Raw genomic sequence first — 15,438 nt, forward strand, 5'->3', positions numbered from 1 at the left:
GTAATCAGTTGTAATAAATTCTCACATGGAACAGAATCTAATTCCTTTGAGGACTAAGTATTAGTGGGAATTTAGCAGGATTCCAAATCCCTATGAGCATGCAATTAGGGCTATTACTAGGGTTCTCTGACCTGAATACCCTACTTTATTGTCACCACTCTCAAATCATTTAGCATCCTTACTTCTACATAGAATTATAGAATGGTTTGGGTAGAAGGGAACATCACCTAGCTCCAACCCCTCTGTCATGAGAAGAGACGTGTTCCACTAGACCAGGTTGCTCAAAGTCACTTACAACTGCCTGACTTCCCTGACAAAATTAGTTGAAAATGGAAACTTAAATGATGTGAGACAACTCTGCCTTAGACTCAGAAAATGTCAAAGTTAAGATATGTGGAATGGAATATTTTGCACTCAATGAGATAGTTCTTTACACTGAAATTTATTCATGAGAAGATTTCTATTCATCTTAATTGAGGAAATTATCAAGGAAACCTGAGTCATGCTGAAATAACCAATATTTTCCATAAAGTGTTTTCTAGATGTTAATCTTTCAATTAATGGTTGAAAGCCTTAAAGTTCTGATTAAAACAACATAAATTAATTTCATTACCTTTTTTTTCTTACTGATTTGAAGGGATACTTCATTTCCGAAGAAGAAAGAAATTTGCTTTGACAGTTCTACTTTAGAGTCTCTGATAAAATCTCTTGTGTAGGATCTTCTGTTTAAAGTAACATGAACAGGGCCTCTTCCATTTTGTGTCAGGACTGCTCTGTAACATAAATATCTTATAAAAATAAAAGTTTTCCACACCTTCATCCTTGCAGAAGTAAGATCATACTAAAATCAAATAGTATTTTTGCAAGATGTGTCTTGCTTTTAAGTAAGACTATTTGTTTTTCTGCAGGGGGGGTAGGATATCTTTGAATTTACAATATACTACTCTCAGTGTATTTGTATCTCACCACTAAAGGATGTAAAGAATGAATTATAGCAGACATTGTTTAAACACTTTTTTTTCAAAATATTGGATAAAATAATATTCTATGAAAAAGTTAAGGCCAGGTTGAAACTAGAAAATGAGCCTGTGAGACCCAGGAAATAAAGACCGTCATTTTAGAAAGGAAGAAGTGCTATCCTTCTTAATGCTTAGCTTGTATCCATCTAAAAAGGTTTCAAAGTCAACAACAGCTTGGTTTCTATTCATTTTTTCATTTGTACTTCACAGGTTTATGTTATCCAAGCTGAAGTTAAGCTAGATGTAGCAAATAGATCCACCAGACACATCTTTACTGTGCATTCCTTCCCTATGTTTCTACTTTCTGCTACGCACACAATCACAGTGCTATGTACGAGTTACAGGTGATGATTAACTCAATTAAAAGGTCAAGATATATACCAAGGCATATTGTTTCTCTCTTCAGCAACAAAATGGGTCCTAATCACCATTACAGAGCACTCTGTGTTAGTGAAAATTAGTGACATTTGCATGTTGATGAGAATTAACTAGCTTAGTATTTACATGGGACAGAGACATTAATGCTTTTCACTCCAACAGTACAGTGGATTTGAAATAGCTAAGTGAAATCAATTATCTTGCTAACATCAATTCCTCTCCCTGTGTAAAGTGAGATACAAGATATCACAAATAAAAAAGGGCTGAGCACTAACCTCTTCCTTGGCCACTTGCTGGGCACGTAATAAGGCTTTGCCTCAAGACACCAGGAATACAGTTTTGCCTGGTTTTCTTCACGCAAAACAGCATGAGAGGTCTAAAGTAAATTACCTTTCATCACTGCCAAAACAAATAAAGAAGCCAGCCTAAAGTGGAAGACTTCCATAATAGAATAGTAAATAGCAGGTTTCTATTTCTTCCAAGTATTCCCCCAGGAATTCATGCATGCTATTGATTCTGTCCACTGGAATTTTGAATGTATCTGAGGTTAGCAAGGTCTGTCAATACCAAAAATGTCAGCAGGTGAATTTGTTATTGTTGTCTCCTCATATATATATCATTTACTTAAAAAACCAGCAGTATCTCGTTTGCATGTATTATATTCAAGGTCAGCAAGTTTGCAAATAATCAGCTTATATAGGAGACATTTTATTAAATAGCAAATAACAGTAATTTTTGTAACACAGATTTGAGATATTAGGTCTGAGCACAGATCTTAAAAAAACCTCTTATAACTGATTTCTAAAAATAGTAGAAATAAAAATCAGTTATGCTGACTATGAAATTATAAATGCATTATACAATTCACTGCAATAAGAAGAGCAACATTACTGTGGTTGTTTACAAAAATAATCTTTTACAAATGCAATAAATATTTTCTATTTGTTTTTAATATTTATGGATACGTATCTGAAGTGTCATTGACACTGTCACTTATCACCATGTCTTACTCTGTGAAAAAACCCCACTATTTAATAAAAAAATGGTTTATAGTTGCAGCATATTAATAGCTGATTTTATTGATTTTACATTTTTAAGGTGTAAATTTTTCTTGTAACATTTGTTGGGTTTTGCTTTCAAATCAGATTTTTTAAAGTTACTGCAAATGGTTTTCTTAATCATAGAAATGAAGGGTAAGAAGTTATTTAATCACATTTACAACTGTAATATAGTTTAACATCTCATCACTTTACAGCCCAGTGTATTCATTAATTCAGCTTTTTAAAATGTAAAACTGACTAGTAGAGAATCTTTATTAGGTTTTTCAGCTTCATATTCTTTTAGCTATGTTCAAGAATGCAAGATAAGCCTTTTATCAGCTAGCAAACAAAATTACCACTCATAATATAAAAACTGGAGTAATATAAGCAGTTTTTTGGGGAGCAAAACTTAAGTCAAATAAAATTTTCCAGAGATTGTTTCAAAATATATTTCATGATAATTGCCATTCAACTGTTGTACTCAAGATGAAAAAGAGGATTTGACACTTACTGTTTTACAGTGTAAAGAGGAAGAAACTGAATTGTTTAAACTAGGAGGGAAACCAGACAAGCAAGGGAAGAAAGATGCTTAAAATCTAGCTCAAAACTTGCTCATTCAGAATCCAGCTCAGCTTGCTGGTATGCAGCACCTTTCTCTCTTCTGGAGAGAAAAAGGGAGTAATGATAATGCTTCCACTTGCCCAGGCAAGCCAGCATTTTCTGTTTTACTGCACACACATATTTTCTGGTTTGTTGCACACACATATGAGAAACCTCTCCTGCCAATTTCTTTTATCACTTTGTTCATTGATTTTCGTCAAGATTGTGTGATTACATTCTCAGGATGAGAAAAAAGTTCTCTCAGTCACAGTAATTTCTATTAAGACTTTCAGAATCTCTCTATTTCTATATCTATCTTTCTCTCTCTCCCTTCCTTTCACTCCTTTCTCTTTCTCTCCATTAACTAAACAGTTTTAAGATTTCTTTCCTGAAGTTCTACAATATTTATCTTCTAAAAAAATCTAACAGTGGGCCCACTGGAATGATACAAGGTTTTGCTCTAGAAACTACATATTTCTTGAGTGGGAAGAAGAAGAAAAGAAAGAAAACAAAAAAAAATCAACAAAAGGAACAATGTATGCTAAGTTTCTGGGGCCTTTATTAGTTCCATTAGAAAATACAAGACTATTACAAGGGATGAAAATGTTAAAAGCAATGTTTTATAGACCAATTTTTTACTATGATGCTATACCTCCATTATATTACACTCACAATTAAAAGGAATATTCGTTCATAAATGGGTCTATTCCTAAAATAAATGCACATCTCAGTTGAAACCTCCAGAATTTCTACTGTATACAAATCTCCCACTGTACATCAATACTACTTGATTTAGGTTTTTTGGTCACACCTTTAAGGATGTGTCAGCATACATGTTATACACATTTGTTATGGGATCTGTAGCTTGCAGGTCAGCTGCCTATGCACAAAAAAAAAAATTATCTGGAAAAGCTCATTCCTGAAGGTGGTTAACCCTCCTTCGGCTCTTAACTTTAATAAACTCTCAGATTACCACTGTTCTTTAAGTACTGAACCTGAGCTACCACATTACAAGGAACATAGTTGCTAGAGTAAGGTACGTAACTTAAACTCTCTTGAGGTATTGAAATAATCTAGACAGATATTTAATCTTCTCTGCAGTTGGAAGGACTTGGTATTTTACCACTATTCAAACACATGATAGTCATGCACATCTTTGTGAATATCTACTACACTAGTCAGGGGCACATATAGCAAAATACAGCCAAATGGAATAATATCACCTCTATGCCTTACTTTTTCATGATTCTTCCATGTGTTTAAATATGTTTCTCATCCCTTTGCACACAATGACACTCACTATTCTTTCGACATCCTATTTCAAAACTGATTTTTTTTGTCTTGGCCTTTGAAAATTCTGTCCAAATTCCAAATAACATTCAATGTTAATGTTACCTTATTTGCTATTTGTCATGACTGTTGACCTTGCCTGTTTTTATTCTTTGCTGCCTTCACATATGGTACAGGTTACACTGTGTATCTTTACTATATTTTTCATCAGGAAACGAGAATTTAATCTATACGATACAGAGCATAACTGCACTTTAGAATATTCTTCATTAACTATATTCAGTGTAAACTAGAAACTTCAAATATGCATTCAAATTTCATCAAAATGAAATTTTACAACTTTTGAATCTCTTCTCATAAAATATAAAATAATGCCTTGTTATTTTGCTTTTGTCTGGAAAAGAGAAATAAAGACAGATCAATAAAGAAGTATAGTGTAAAGATACTTAGAAATAAAATAAAATTAAATTTAAATGTAGTTTTACATAAAACTGATTGGTGATATTAGAGTTAGAACATTTACAGATTTAGCTCCACATCTTCTAGAAAAATATTTAGACTTTTTGGAGACATATACCAGTTTGGTAAAAAATTAATGAGTACTGTAGCTCCTTCCTCTTTATGTAACACAACTCAAGATAATTCACCTTTTAATCCAACACTATTCCATGTTTTCAGCCTAAATTAATGAGAATTTTGCATATTTGCATAGTGTATTCTACACTATTTATTCTGTCTAGAATAAACACCACTCTATCAGTCAGTCATTCAACAACATTTCTTTGAATAACCAAAGGGGAAAGAGTGGTGAAATAGAGTAACAGTTTGAAACATCTGAATCCTGGATAACTAAGAATATCTGTGAGTAGGAAGGTGAAACAAGTAGAGTGTTGCCGCTTCAGTGCTATCTACAACTGACATTTATCATTCTTGTTGTGGTAAGGCAAGAAAAAATTATGGACCCTTGAGAGATTAGAACAAGATATTGATCAGAGCTTACTAAGCTCTAAAATCTTGTGCTTGAATTTGTAGTAAATCCTTTAAAAGAGCTGTGTCAGCTCAAAACTTGGTTTTCGTAAAATACATGAATAAAAACTAACATGACTGTAACATGGCTTTCAGGTGAAAAAAAAAAAGGTGCTATAAGGGCATACTTGAATTACAGTTACAAATCTGCTGTTATTACAGAGGGAACAAAATTGGTCAATTTTTCCCTTCTCATTTTAACATAAATTTCTATCTCTTATGCTATGGAGTACCTATTTTTATAGATCTGATCATTGTCTATTGATGTCAAATAGTCTACTCATTGTGGTTATAGCTGAGAAATAGACTCAAGGAGCTTACAGTTTTACCCTTCAACATGATCCATCAGACAAGGGAATTACATAAAATTGTTGGTTGGGGGTGGAGGAGTATGTGCATTTACAAAGCTGTGTTGGGGAGAAACCTTTCATCTTTCAACAGCTTTTATAAGGCAAACAATCATATTTAAACAAAGGACAAAACACCAAAGAGACAAACATTCACAGAGCACTACGGTCAAAGAGATTATAGACCACTTAAATACTTATCCCCAATATTTCTTAATAGTTGTATCTAGAAAAATTGTTTATTCATGAACTGCAAAATGTTCTTCAAAGGAACTCAGATGTAATTTAGGCCTTATGAAATTTCCTTTTCTAAAACCAAATCCTAGACCCCTCATTTCTGTCTATTTTCATATGCGAATGGTTGTGTTGCTTCTGTTAAGAATTTATGACAGAAACAAACAAATAAAATTATTTGCATTTTCATTGCTTTTATCATCAATAGTAGTTTTATTATGTCTCTCTGTGAAGCAAATACAACTCAGTGTGTTTTCAATAAGATGCTAAAAGAGTTTAAGATGATTTCTGAAATGAGTTAAGTTTTTAAAAGACGTCTTTAAGATCTTACAAGGAACAGCTTAAAAAAAGAAAAAGTATTTCTCTAAACAGATAGAAATTATAGCTGTAGGAGAGTCCCAGTAGATCTTTATTTTGTTATGAAATAATATATTAAGAGATTTGCTTCATTATTAGTCTCTAACTATATCACACCTAATGTTCCACATATTTGAATGTCCAAGGTATGGAAAACACAGTAAATGGGTAACTAATGTCAGAAAGTTTATATATTTCAGGTCTTAGAAAGGTGTCAAGAACCTGGACCAGCTACTAGTTATATGAACATAATCTGCATGTTATATCAGGATGAGATGAAGGAAACTTACCTGCTATGCAGAGCTAGCTAGTAAAAAAGCATTGAGGGTAGCACAGGATACAAAATTCTCCCCTTTGTAAAGTTAGAATATTTCACTGAAATTTTGAGAATGTAATTGTCATACTCTCATTATTGTGCAGTATTCTCCTAAGTGTATATGTTTAAACTTAGTGGAAAGAGCCCATTGTCAAAATATTAATATGAAATTCTAACAATTAGATCACCACTCATGAGCTTTTCCAGTTGAGCAGAGAATTTACACATAGAACCCAATAGCTATGTGCTCAGAAATAGTCTGTGTCAGAGCTCTACTCTTTCAAGAGGTTTTGGTGAAGGAATGCCTAAATTCTGTGTCCAGAGGAAATTTATGTTTAGATTGATTTTGAACTAATTGGACTCTGAAAGTCTGGAGATGTGCACAGGCACAAGAGTAGCTAAGTAGAGAACAAACAAAACAAACAAAAAACCCCCCAACCCAACCAAAAACAAACAAACAAAACAACAACAACAACAGCCCCCCTCCCCCCCCCCCCCGAAAATATAATATCTAGTTACTGGCTAAAAAAGATCCTCCTTCTGTTTAAAGAAACATACTAAGTATCTGCAGGAAAACGAATTTCCACTTTTTAAATAAATGCAATATTTGTCTACTTTGCTTAATTCCACAACAAAAAATCCCCAGTAAACAACAGAACCCCCCCCACCAAACTACACACACACTAAAACAACAGAAAAAACCAAACCACAAACAAAACCCCTCAAAACAAAGTAATTAACATCTAAAAGTCATAAAAATTTAAATAATTAAAACAATTAAAAGAGACTTTATATTCCAAATATACCTTACAAATATGTAAGATGCACATTTTTCTTCCATCAAGTTGATAGTCAAATCATATTTGTTACTTGAGATCTTTGGAGAACTGATTTAGAATTTTCTAAAAGGTGTCCTGATGAGCAATCACTTGGTCTGTGGAAAGGATTGTGAAAATATGTGGTATCCATCAAAGTCAGTCCTAAACAAAGAAAAATGAAATCTGAAATATAAGATGGATTAATCGGTGACTTAGAGGGCTTACCAGCCACTTCCCACACAGGAAAAATAAAATGGTTTTTTTTCATGTTTTTGAATGACTTTGTGCATTTTCATGCAGTATTCCTGAAAAATATAAAACATTAAAAATGTTCAAACTCATTCAGATAAAATAACCAGGCTGGTAATGTTCTGAGCTACCTCATTTTGTCTGTAACAAAATGTTTTGTGAAAACATCCTGATTTTCTTGTCTGCATAGATTTTTCATTAACTTAGAAAGCTGTAGAGATATAAAATAAAAATCCATTTCTTGAGAACTATATATATATGTGTTAAAAGTGGACTAAATAGTCCTTACTTTTTTTGTCTTGGTGCACACGTGAAATTATTTGGATTCATTTAGGGACTAAAACTGTATATTCCTGATTTAGTCTGTCTCAACTGGTGTGCAGATGCTTGGGAGGAATTGAATGCATCATCAGCAGCCCCCTGTTCTTTCACTGACTTCAGCATCTCCAAGTATCTCCCTCAATCCTGCTGCAACTCACACAGTCTTTGATTCCCAGAAAGTTCAGGGTGCTTGCTCTCCAACTACGATTTCCTGAACTGAAATGCAGGAGCCAGGAGAGGCATCCTTCAATTATTTCTTTGACTGCTTCACACTAGCAGCTTCCTATTTGATATTGTGTGAGGTCTGGGAAATAGGCCATCCAGCCCTCTTGCTCTCCTGGCTAGACAGGGAGGACAACATGCAGGAAGATGTAGAAACAGTTTATTGACTTCTGTTGGGACCTAATCCAGCACAGCAACTCTGCTGGCTACTCTGGTCCCCCTCTTCTATTTGTGGTTTGCTTTCTTTTTTTATCCCTCTGTATTCCACTTTCAATTAATCTTTTCATTTTTCTGTTTGCATACTGTGCGAGTTGAAACTTATTTCTGTGGCTGTGATCTCTAAATGTGCAGGAAATTTAGCTGCCAAGACCTGTATGTCTACAATTAAAAAAAAGGCTAAAGAACTCAGACTGTCACAGCTTGAAAAGCCAGGATATAAAAAGCCTGCAAGGCCTGGGCTGACAGGGTTACAAAGCAGAGTAGAAAGGACTTCTGTTCTGGGTTTGTAATGGTTGTTGCAAAATCTGAAAACATTAGATGCCAAGGCACATGGAGCTGGGATAGATGAAACAGGGTGAAAGCAGAAGTCAGGAGCCAAAACAAAGTTGCATTGTTTCTTTCCTCTTTTGGATAACAGGTATTTACAGCAGGTAGTATACTCATTCAAGCTTAGTCTGCTTGCAGAAAAACGACTAAGCAGCACCCCTGTGTTAGTGTTAGTGCCAGCATTCAGCATGCCTTAACCCCAGACACCCTCAGTTTTTGTGAACACTGCCCAGGAGCACAACAAGCAAAGACAATCAGAAAGGACTGGCAGTAGCATGGCAAGAGCAAGCAAGTCTCACCAATTTTCGAAGAACAACAACCTACTTTACAGTAATCTGTGACACTCATTTGTCATATAAGCGCAATGTAGTTTTTTTGTTTGGTTGGGTTTTTTTATGAATACAGAATCCCCTCCAGAATTTCTCTCTGGACTGATGATCAATTACCATCTGCAGTAATATCCTGACCAGTATTCACACGAAGTAACATGCAATGTGGAATGATGGGCAATTACTCACACAGAGGGTGAAAAGATACCTTGTTTTTAAAAAGAAAGTCTTTAGCAACAATGTGATGAGATATTTTTTTAATAACTTTTAATAACTGAAAACACAATCCAGTTGCCAGGAAACTTGTGTAGTTTGTCTGACATGCCAAGTACAGGAAAAACTACAGCAACAGAGAGCACGTAATTTGTTTTCGCCTTATGCCTTGTTATAAGCCATGGCATTTTTCTTGCCTTGAAATAACACTTCTAACTGGTGAAGCTCAGTGATACTCTAACTGGTGAAGCTGAACAAACATACCTTACTTTACACTCAGTTGCAGGAACGTAAGTATAACTGTAGAAAAAAGTATTCATCATCCCAAACACATTTTAGTCATCAGCTACAGATAAGCAGGAATACGGCAGTATCCTTCTATCTCCTTTATTCTGAAATATGTGTATTGGGCAAAACAAGGGTACTAAGTGACTTTGATTAGCTGAGAGACATAATAGCCAGATCTCCTTCTTAGCCTAATGGGTGGAAAGAAGAACCATGTTTTAAAACAAATGTTGCAATCACATAGAGAAAAACTTGAAAAAATATGTCCTAAAAATAGAACAATTCTTCTGGACAGCTTTTTAAAATAGGTGAAGAAAAAAAGACAAAAAACCAACAAAAAAAGCCACCCCCCAAAAAAGAAACCCAAAACCCAAACCAAACAAACAAACCACAAGCATCAAAAAAAAAAAAAAAAAACAACCGAAACCCCCCTCCAAAATACTTGTATTTCTATTTATCCACTATCAAGTGTTCCCTGTGACCTTCAGGATTAACGTTTTAATGCTTTACATTAATCAACCTTACAATAACATAAAGTTCAAATGCCTCCTGAATAAACAGTAGAACAGCTGTACTAGATAACAAGAGGATAACCACTAAAATAGCTATCAGGTGATAAGGTGTTAGAGATAACAAAGACTGCCAAGAAGTCTAATAGAAAGTTGAGAAAATGAATTCCTAACCCTTGGATTCAGTTATTAAAAACATCTGAAAGGATAAATAAAAAATATGTAATAGACTTAACACTGTTACTACAAATACTCATAAATAAGAAAGTTACCATAAATACTGCTACAACATTTCACAAAGCAATACCTAAAAACATCAGTAAATATTTATAATGGAAAGGACTTGAAATACTCTTTACAAATTCCATTGTTGCCTTCTGTTAGCTTGTGAGAAGATAACGAGTCCTTTGAGATTAATACAAGGTAAACCAGGGAGGAGGGGCTGCTTCAGAGAACAAATTACTCTTTCCTGTTGACCTACTTAGAGTTTACTTCTCAAAAATAGGTCTGTTCCCTAACCCTGTCACATAACCCTCAGTGCAAAGTAAAATAGGAATAGGTTCAATAAGATGGGGAAAGAGATTCACTTCTTGTTATGCTGTGTTCTTTATAATGCACATGGAAAAATAAAATTAGAATTCCCTTATTTCAGATAAGAAAGAAGAGAAATTGCAATATTGCTTTCATACACTCTTCATAATACAAAGCAATCTGTTTTTCAAGTGAAGTGCATAAAAGAATGAGGAATAGGGATGTGAAGTTTTTTTAAAATACTCCAAGAACCATAGATGAAGTTTCTCTAAGCTTCAACTAAATATGTTCTGATATACGAGACTCAGTTCAGTCTTGGCTTTCTATTTATGTCTTTCTCTACCAGTCCAAAATGTAAGTTAAGTGGATATAAAATGCAATAAAATCAGACATGGCCCTTAATACCTACTGTACACTCATTCTGTTTTAGCTCAGCTGACAAAAAGGCACCTTCCTGTCTTCTATGTGCTGTTATTGAAAAAAGATTTTTTTTTATTTTTAATGATAATTTGTTTTCATTTTTGCTGTCTTTAAAGCACTGTTCAGGAGGACTTATGGAAAAATAGACTTCATGTAGCAAGACAGTTTTCTTCAGAGAAATCAGCCTCATTATTTTATATTGTACTGTGTTAGTCTGCTTGTGATCTGCCAGTAGGTCCCTATAGTGAAAGGGGAAATACCAATTATGTTAAATGGAAAATTATTTGGTGAATAAAAGTGCAAAAGATCAAATAAAATTAAAATTTGGCCAAAAAGATGGTAAGAGCATCTCTTCAGGATTAATTTGGTATAGACTTTTAGCCTGAAGGCATAGACCAGAGAAGTGAAGCCATTCCCTAAGGGAAAGTTAGCCATGAGCCAGTAACCCCAGCACAGGCCATGCCCCACAGGCTCTGACCAAAGCCAGCTGCTGGACACTGGATCCAGTAGCATTTCCAGACTAGGGAAAATGAAAAAAACCCAGATCTGAAGTCCAATTCATGAAGTCCAATTCATGGGGTACAGTCAGGAGCAGCAAGAGACAGGTCCAAAGGCAAGCTCGGAACCAAGTCACAGCATACCTCAGGAGACAAGGGGCCTGCACATTGGGCATGAAGTCACACAGCAAGGAGAGACGAGGCTGGAGACAGGCACAACTTGGACACAGCTCACCAAGAACTGGCTGCCCAGAACTGAACTCAGCTGGGCATCCTGGGTGCATGGGCCAGGGTTTGGACGGACACCCCTGCGTGTTGAAGCCATTAAGGCCTACTAGTGCCCTCATGACTCTGAGAGCTGAAAGGGGTAAAAAGCCAGAAGTCTAAATTATTGGGTTTAATAGAATAGAACAAAAACCAACAACAATCAACCAACTACAACAGAACAATGAAGTTTCACTAGAATAATCCAAACCCTACAATATTTTCATTTAATCTTATTTAATACACTAAAACATACTTGATCAACTAATGAATTGAAGTAATGAACTGTGTATCAGCAGGACTCCTTCAGTGAGTACGAATTCTTGAGGGATTTTCATGCTGTAGAGGAACAGTCTAAAAATATTTTCTAGTTGCAACAAAATCTGAACTTCTTAAAATATTTTTGCTCCAAAAAAACAAGAAAATGTCAAATTTTAACCAATTTATGTCTAATAATATCTTTTTAATCAGAGACAGTTTTTTCCTGGATTTGTATTATTCCTAAAAGGCTAGTGAAATATCTGTACTACTTTTTGAACACAGAACTCATACTGGGAATCAAGCTTGTCTTCATCCTACAGCCACCTTCTCTGTGATTCAGTGATTGGTGTGCGGAATGAAGTTCATTCTCAGTAAGTTTGTGTACCATGGCAGATTGAGAAGAGCAAGCAATTTGCTGCAGGGCAGGGCTGTTCTTCAGAGGGACCTCCTCACATTGGAGCCGTGATCTGACAGGAACCTCTTGAAGTTAAATAAAAACATATGCAACATTCTTCATCCAGGTTGGAATAACCCCAGGCAAACAGTAAAGACTGGATGTGAATTGCATAGAAGGCAGTTCTACAGAAAGAAATCTGGGATCCAGGTGAAAAGTGAAAAATGTCCCAGAAATGTGCTCTTGCAGTGAGGGAGGTCAAACACATCCCAGGTTGTATTATTAAGAGTGTAGTCAATAGAAAAAGAAAAGTCATTTTCTCCCTCTATTCAGCACTTCTATGACTCCATCTGGAATGCTGTGTCCAGTTTTGGGCTCCCCAGTGTGAGAAGGATACTGGCATACTAGAACAAGTACATCAGAGGCCAAGATATTTAAAAGCAGGAGCACAGGGTATATAAGTACAGTCTGAGAGAGCTGGATCTGTTTAGCTTGAAAAAGAAGCAGCAGCTTGTGATATCAGGTATATATTTCTACAGCTACCTGATCAGAGATTAAAGAGAAAATGGGGCTATACTCCCCTCCAAGGTGTACTGTTCTCTTTACCTGGGGTAATTAATTTCTGGAAAATACTGATTAGATACTAAAGTGTTTTTTTGTTTGTGTTTGTGGTTTTTTTTTTTGTTGTTTGTTTGTTTGTTTGTTTTATTTAGAAGGGTGGTTAAGCTCTCAAGAAGTTCTGAAATCTCCAACTTTGGACAAAGCACTGAGCAAACAACCTAATAAAAACTTCCCTGTGTAGGATTAGAAAGCATCCATAGGTCTGATACAACTTAAATAATGGTTGTATGATTCTATATACATTATTTTTCATTTGACTATGTTGACAATCTGATCTAAAGACATAAAAAGTACAGATCTGAGGACATAAGGAGAAAAATTATAATGTATAACATGCTATAGCTAATGTATAACTATTTATCCTTAAGAAATCTTCTTCAATGTCATATCTGAAGTGAAATTCTTAACATAGTTGAAATTCTCAGTTATGACTTGTGAACCTGACAAGAGGGGAAAGAAACCTCATGAAGCATGAGTATATGTATAGTTATATAGATATACATATACTAATCATTTTACAGAAATAAATACACAGATAAAAAAAGAGAAATTTCAATCCCTATGTATGCAGATACCCACTACTGATATTATAAGTATGAAAGTCTATATATAGCCACAGCAATCTTCAATAGTATGTGATTAAGACTTAATGCACATACAGGCAAAAAGGACAATTGGAGAATATTAAGAAAAGAGCAGGGCAAGATATTAACACTGATAGGGTAAGAAGGATATTAAAAATGTGCCGTCCTGAAACACAGATAACAGTAGCTTTTAAACAGGATGCTAACATTATGCTGAAGTATTGAACTGACTTGTAATAAGTCTAAAATTATAATGTATAATGGAAAGGAATGATAAAAATACCAATTCCACATCTTCTCTGGATTTAAGACATTTTCTACTGACAATTTATAGATTAACATATATTTGAGCCTAAAAATATTTTCACATTAATCAAAGTAATCAAATTTTCGAAATAACAGTCCTTGTGTTGCATTGCTAATATATTAGCTTCGATCATGTAAACCCTGAAAACAATTACGTGCCAACAAAGTTGCTTACTCTAACATCACTGCCTGAAACACCTGAAGTAACATCCAGGAGGTATCACTTACATGAAATATGTCCCAGTACTAAATAACAGAATTTCTAATGACAATTTTTACATTTTTATTAATCATGAGAATTTGAGTACTCCCAGATCTCACATAAAATGAAGACAATAAAAAGTAGCAGGATGAGTGTATCATTGAATTACTCTGAGGCAGGGAAAAAGAAAAAACTCTCAAATGCATGTATATCTGGTGTATCCAATAAGGCTTGCAAAATCATACCCAAACTAATATGCTGCAAACTGAACTGCAGAAATTTTTGGGAGCTAGGGGCTTTTGCAGTTTTAAAAAAGGTCAGGGAAAGCCTCCTTCATGCTTTTGACACCAGGGAAGTGTGATTCGCCAAATCAGCTTCCACATCTAGTCTACATTGAGAAATAAGATTTCTCTCAATGACTCAGCAGATATGTACATTAATGTACATATTATATTTTCCATTTAATTGACATATATTGGATTTTGTATCAAAAATTGCTCTGTATATCATACTGATATGTTTTTGCAAAATGTTAAACATCATGAAAAGAAGCCTAAGCTGAATTATTCCATACTTTTCAACACTCCCCACAATTAAACTTCTAAAGTTCATCTGCAGGCCTAGCAGTTTATACTCTTGCACACTTCAGTCTGTAACAGATTATTCCCAAGATTATCCTTGGAAGAAGAGAAAACAAGAGCAACAATCTTGCTAGTAGTACTGAAAAAGAGAACTGTTCCTTATCATAAATAAGGTGATCAGTACCTTGCTCATATGTTGTGTGACCCCAAAGCCTTGAAAGTAATTATTTCACAAACCTCAGTTTGTGTATATTAACAACAGATAAAAAGTGTTTCCCCCTGTTTAAGATATATGACAGGTACCAGAGAGCACTTCAGACTAAACAAGGAATTTAACATTTGTACTTCTTCAATCTGTAGATCTTACAAAGCTTCTCTAACTACAGAGTTCCTTTATGAGCTTTGCTATTTACTTGCTGCCCAGCTGAGTGGGTAACAAACACATCACAGGTGATTTGGGTGGAGTAAAAACAGATGGTGAAGAAGAGAGGACAGATTAGAGGCAGTCAATCCTGAAGATCAGACACATTCATGATATCTTCTTTCCTCATCACAAATGTTCTTATACATTACAGATTCCACTCTCTGCAAATTAATTCCCTATCTAGGACCAGAACAACAGTACTTCTCCAAAGTAACATGGATTTAAAATTTACATCCAATTTAATAGAAAATAGC

This window comes from Coloeus monedula (assembly GCF_965178545.1).
Source record: "Coloeus monedula genome assembly, chromosome: 5".
Taxonomy (NCBI): Eukaryota; Metazoa; Chordata; class Aves; order Passeriformes; family Corvidae; genus Coloeus; species Coloeus monedula.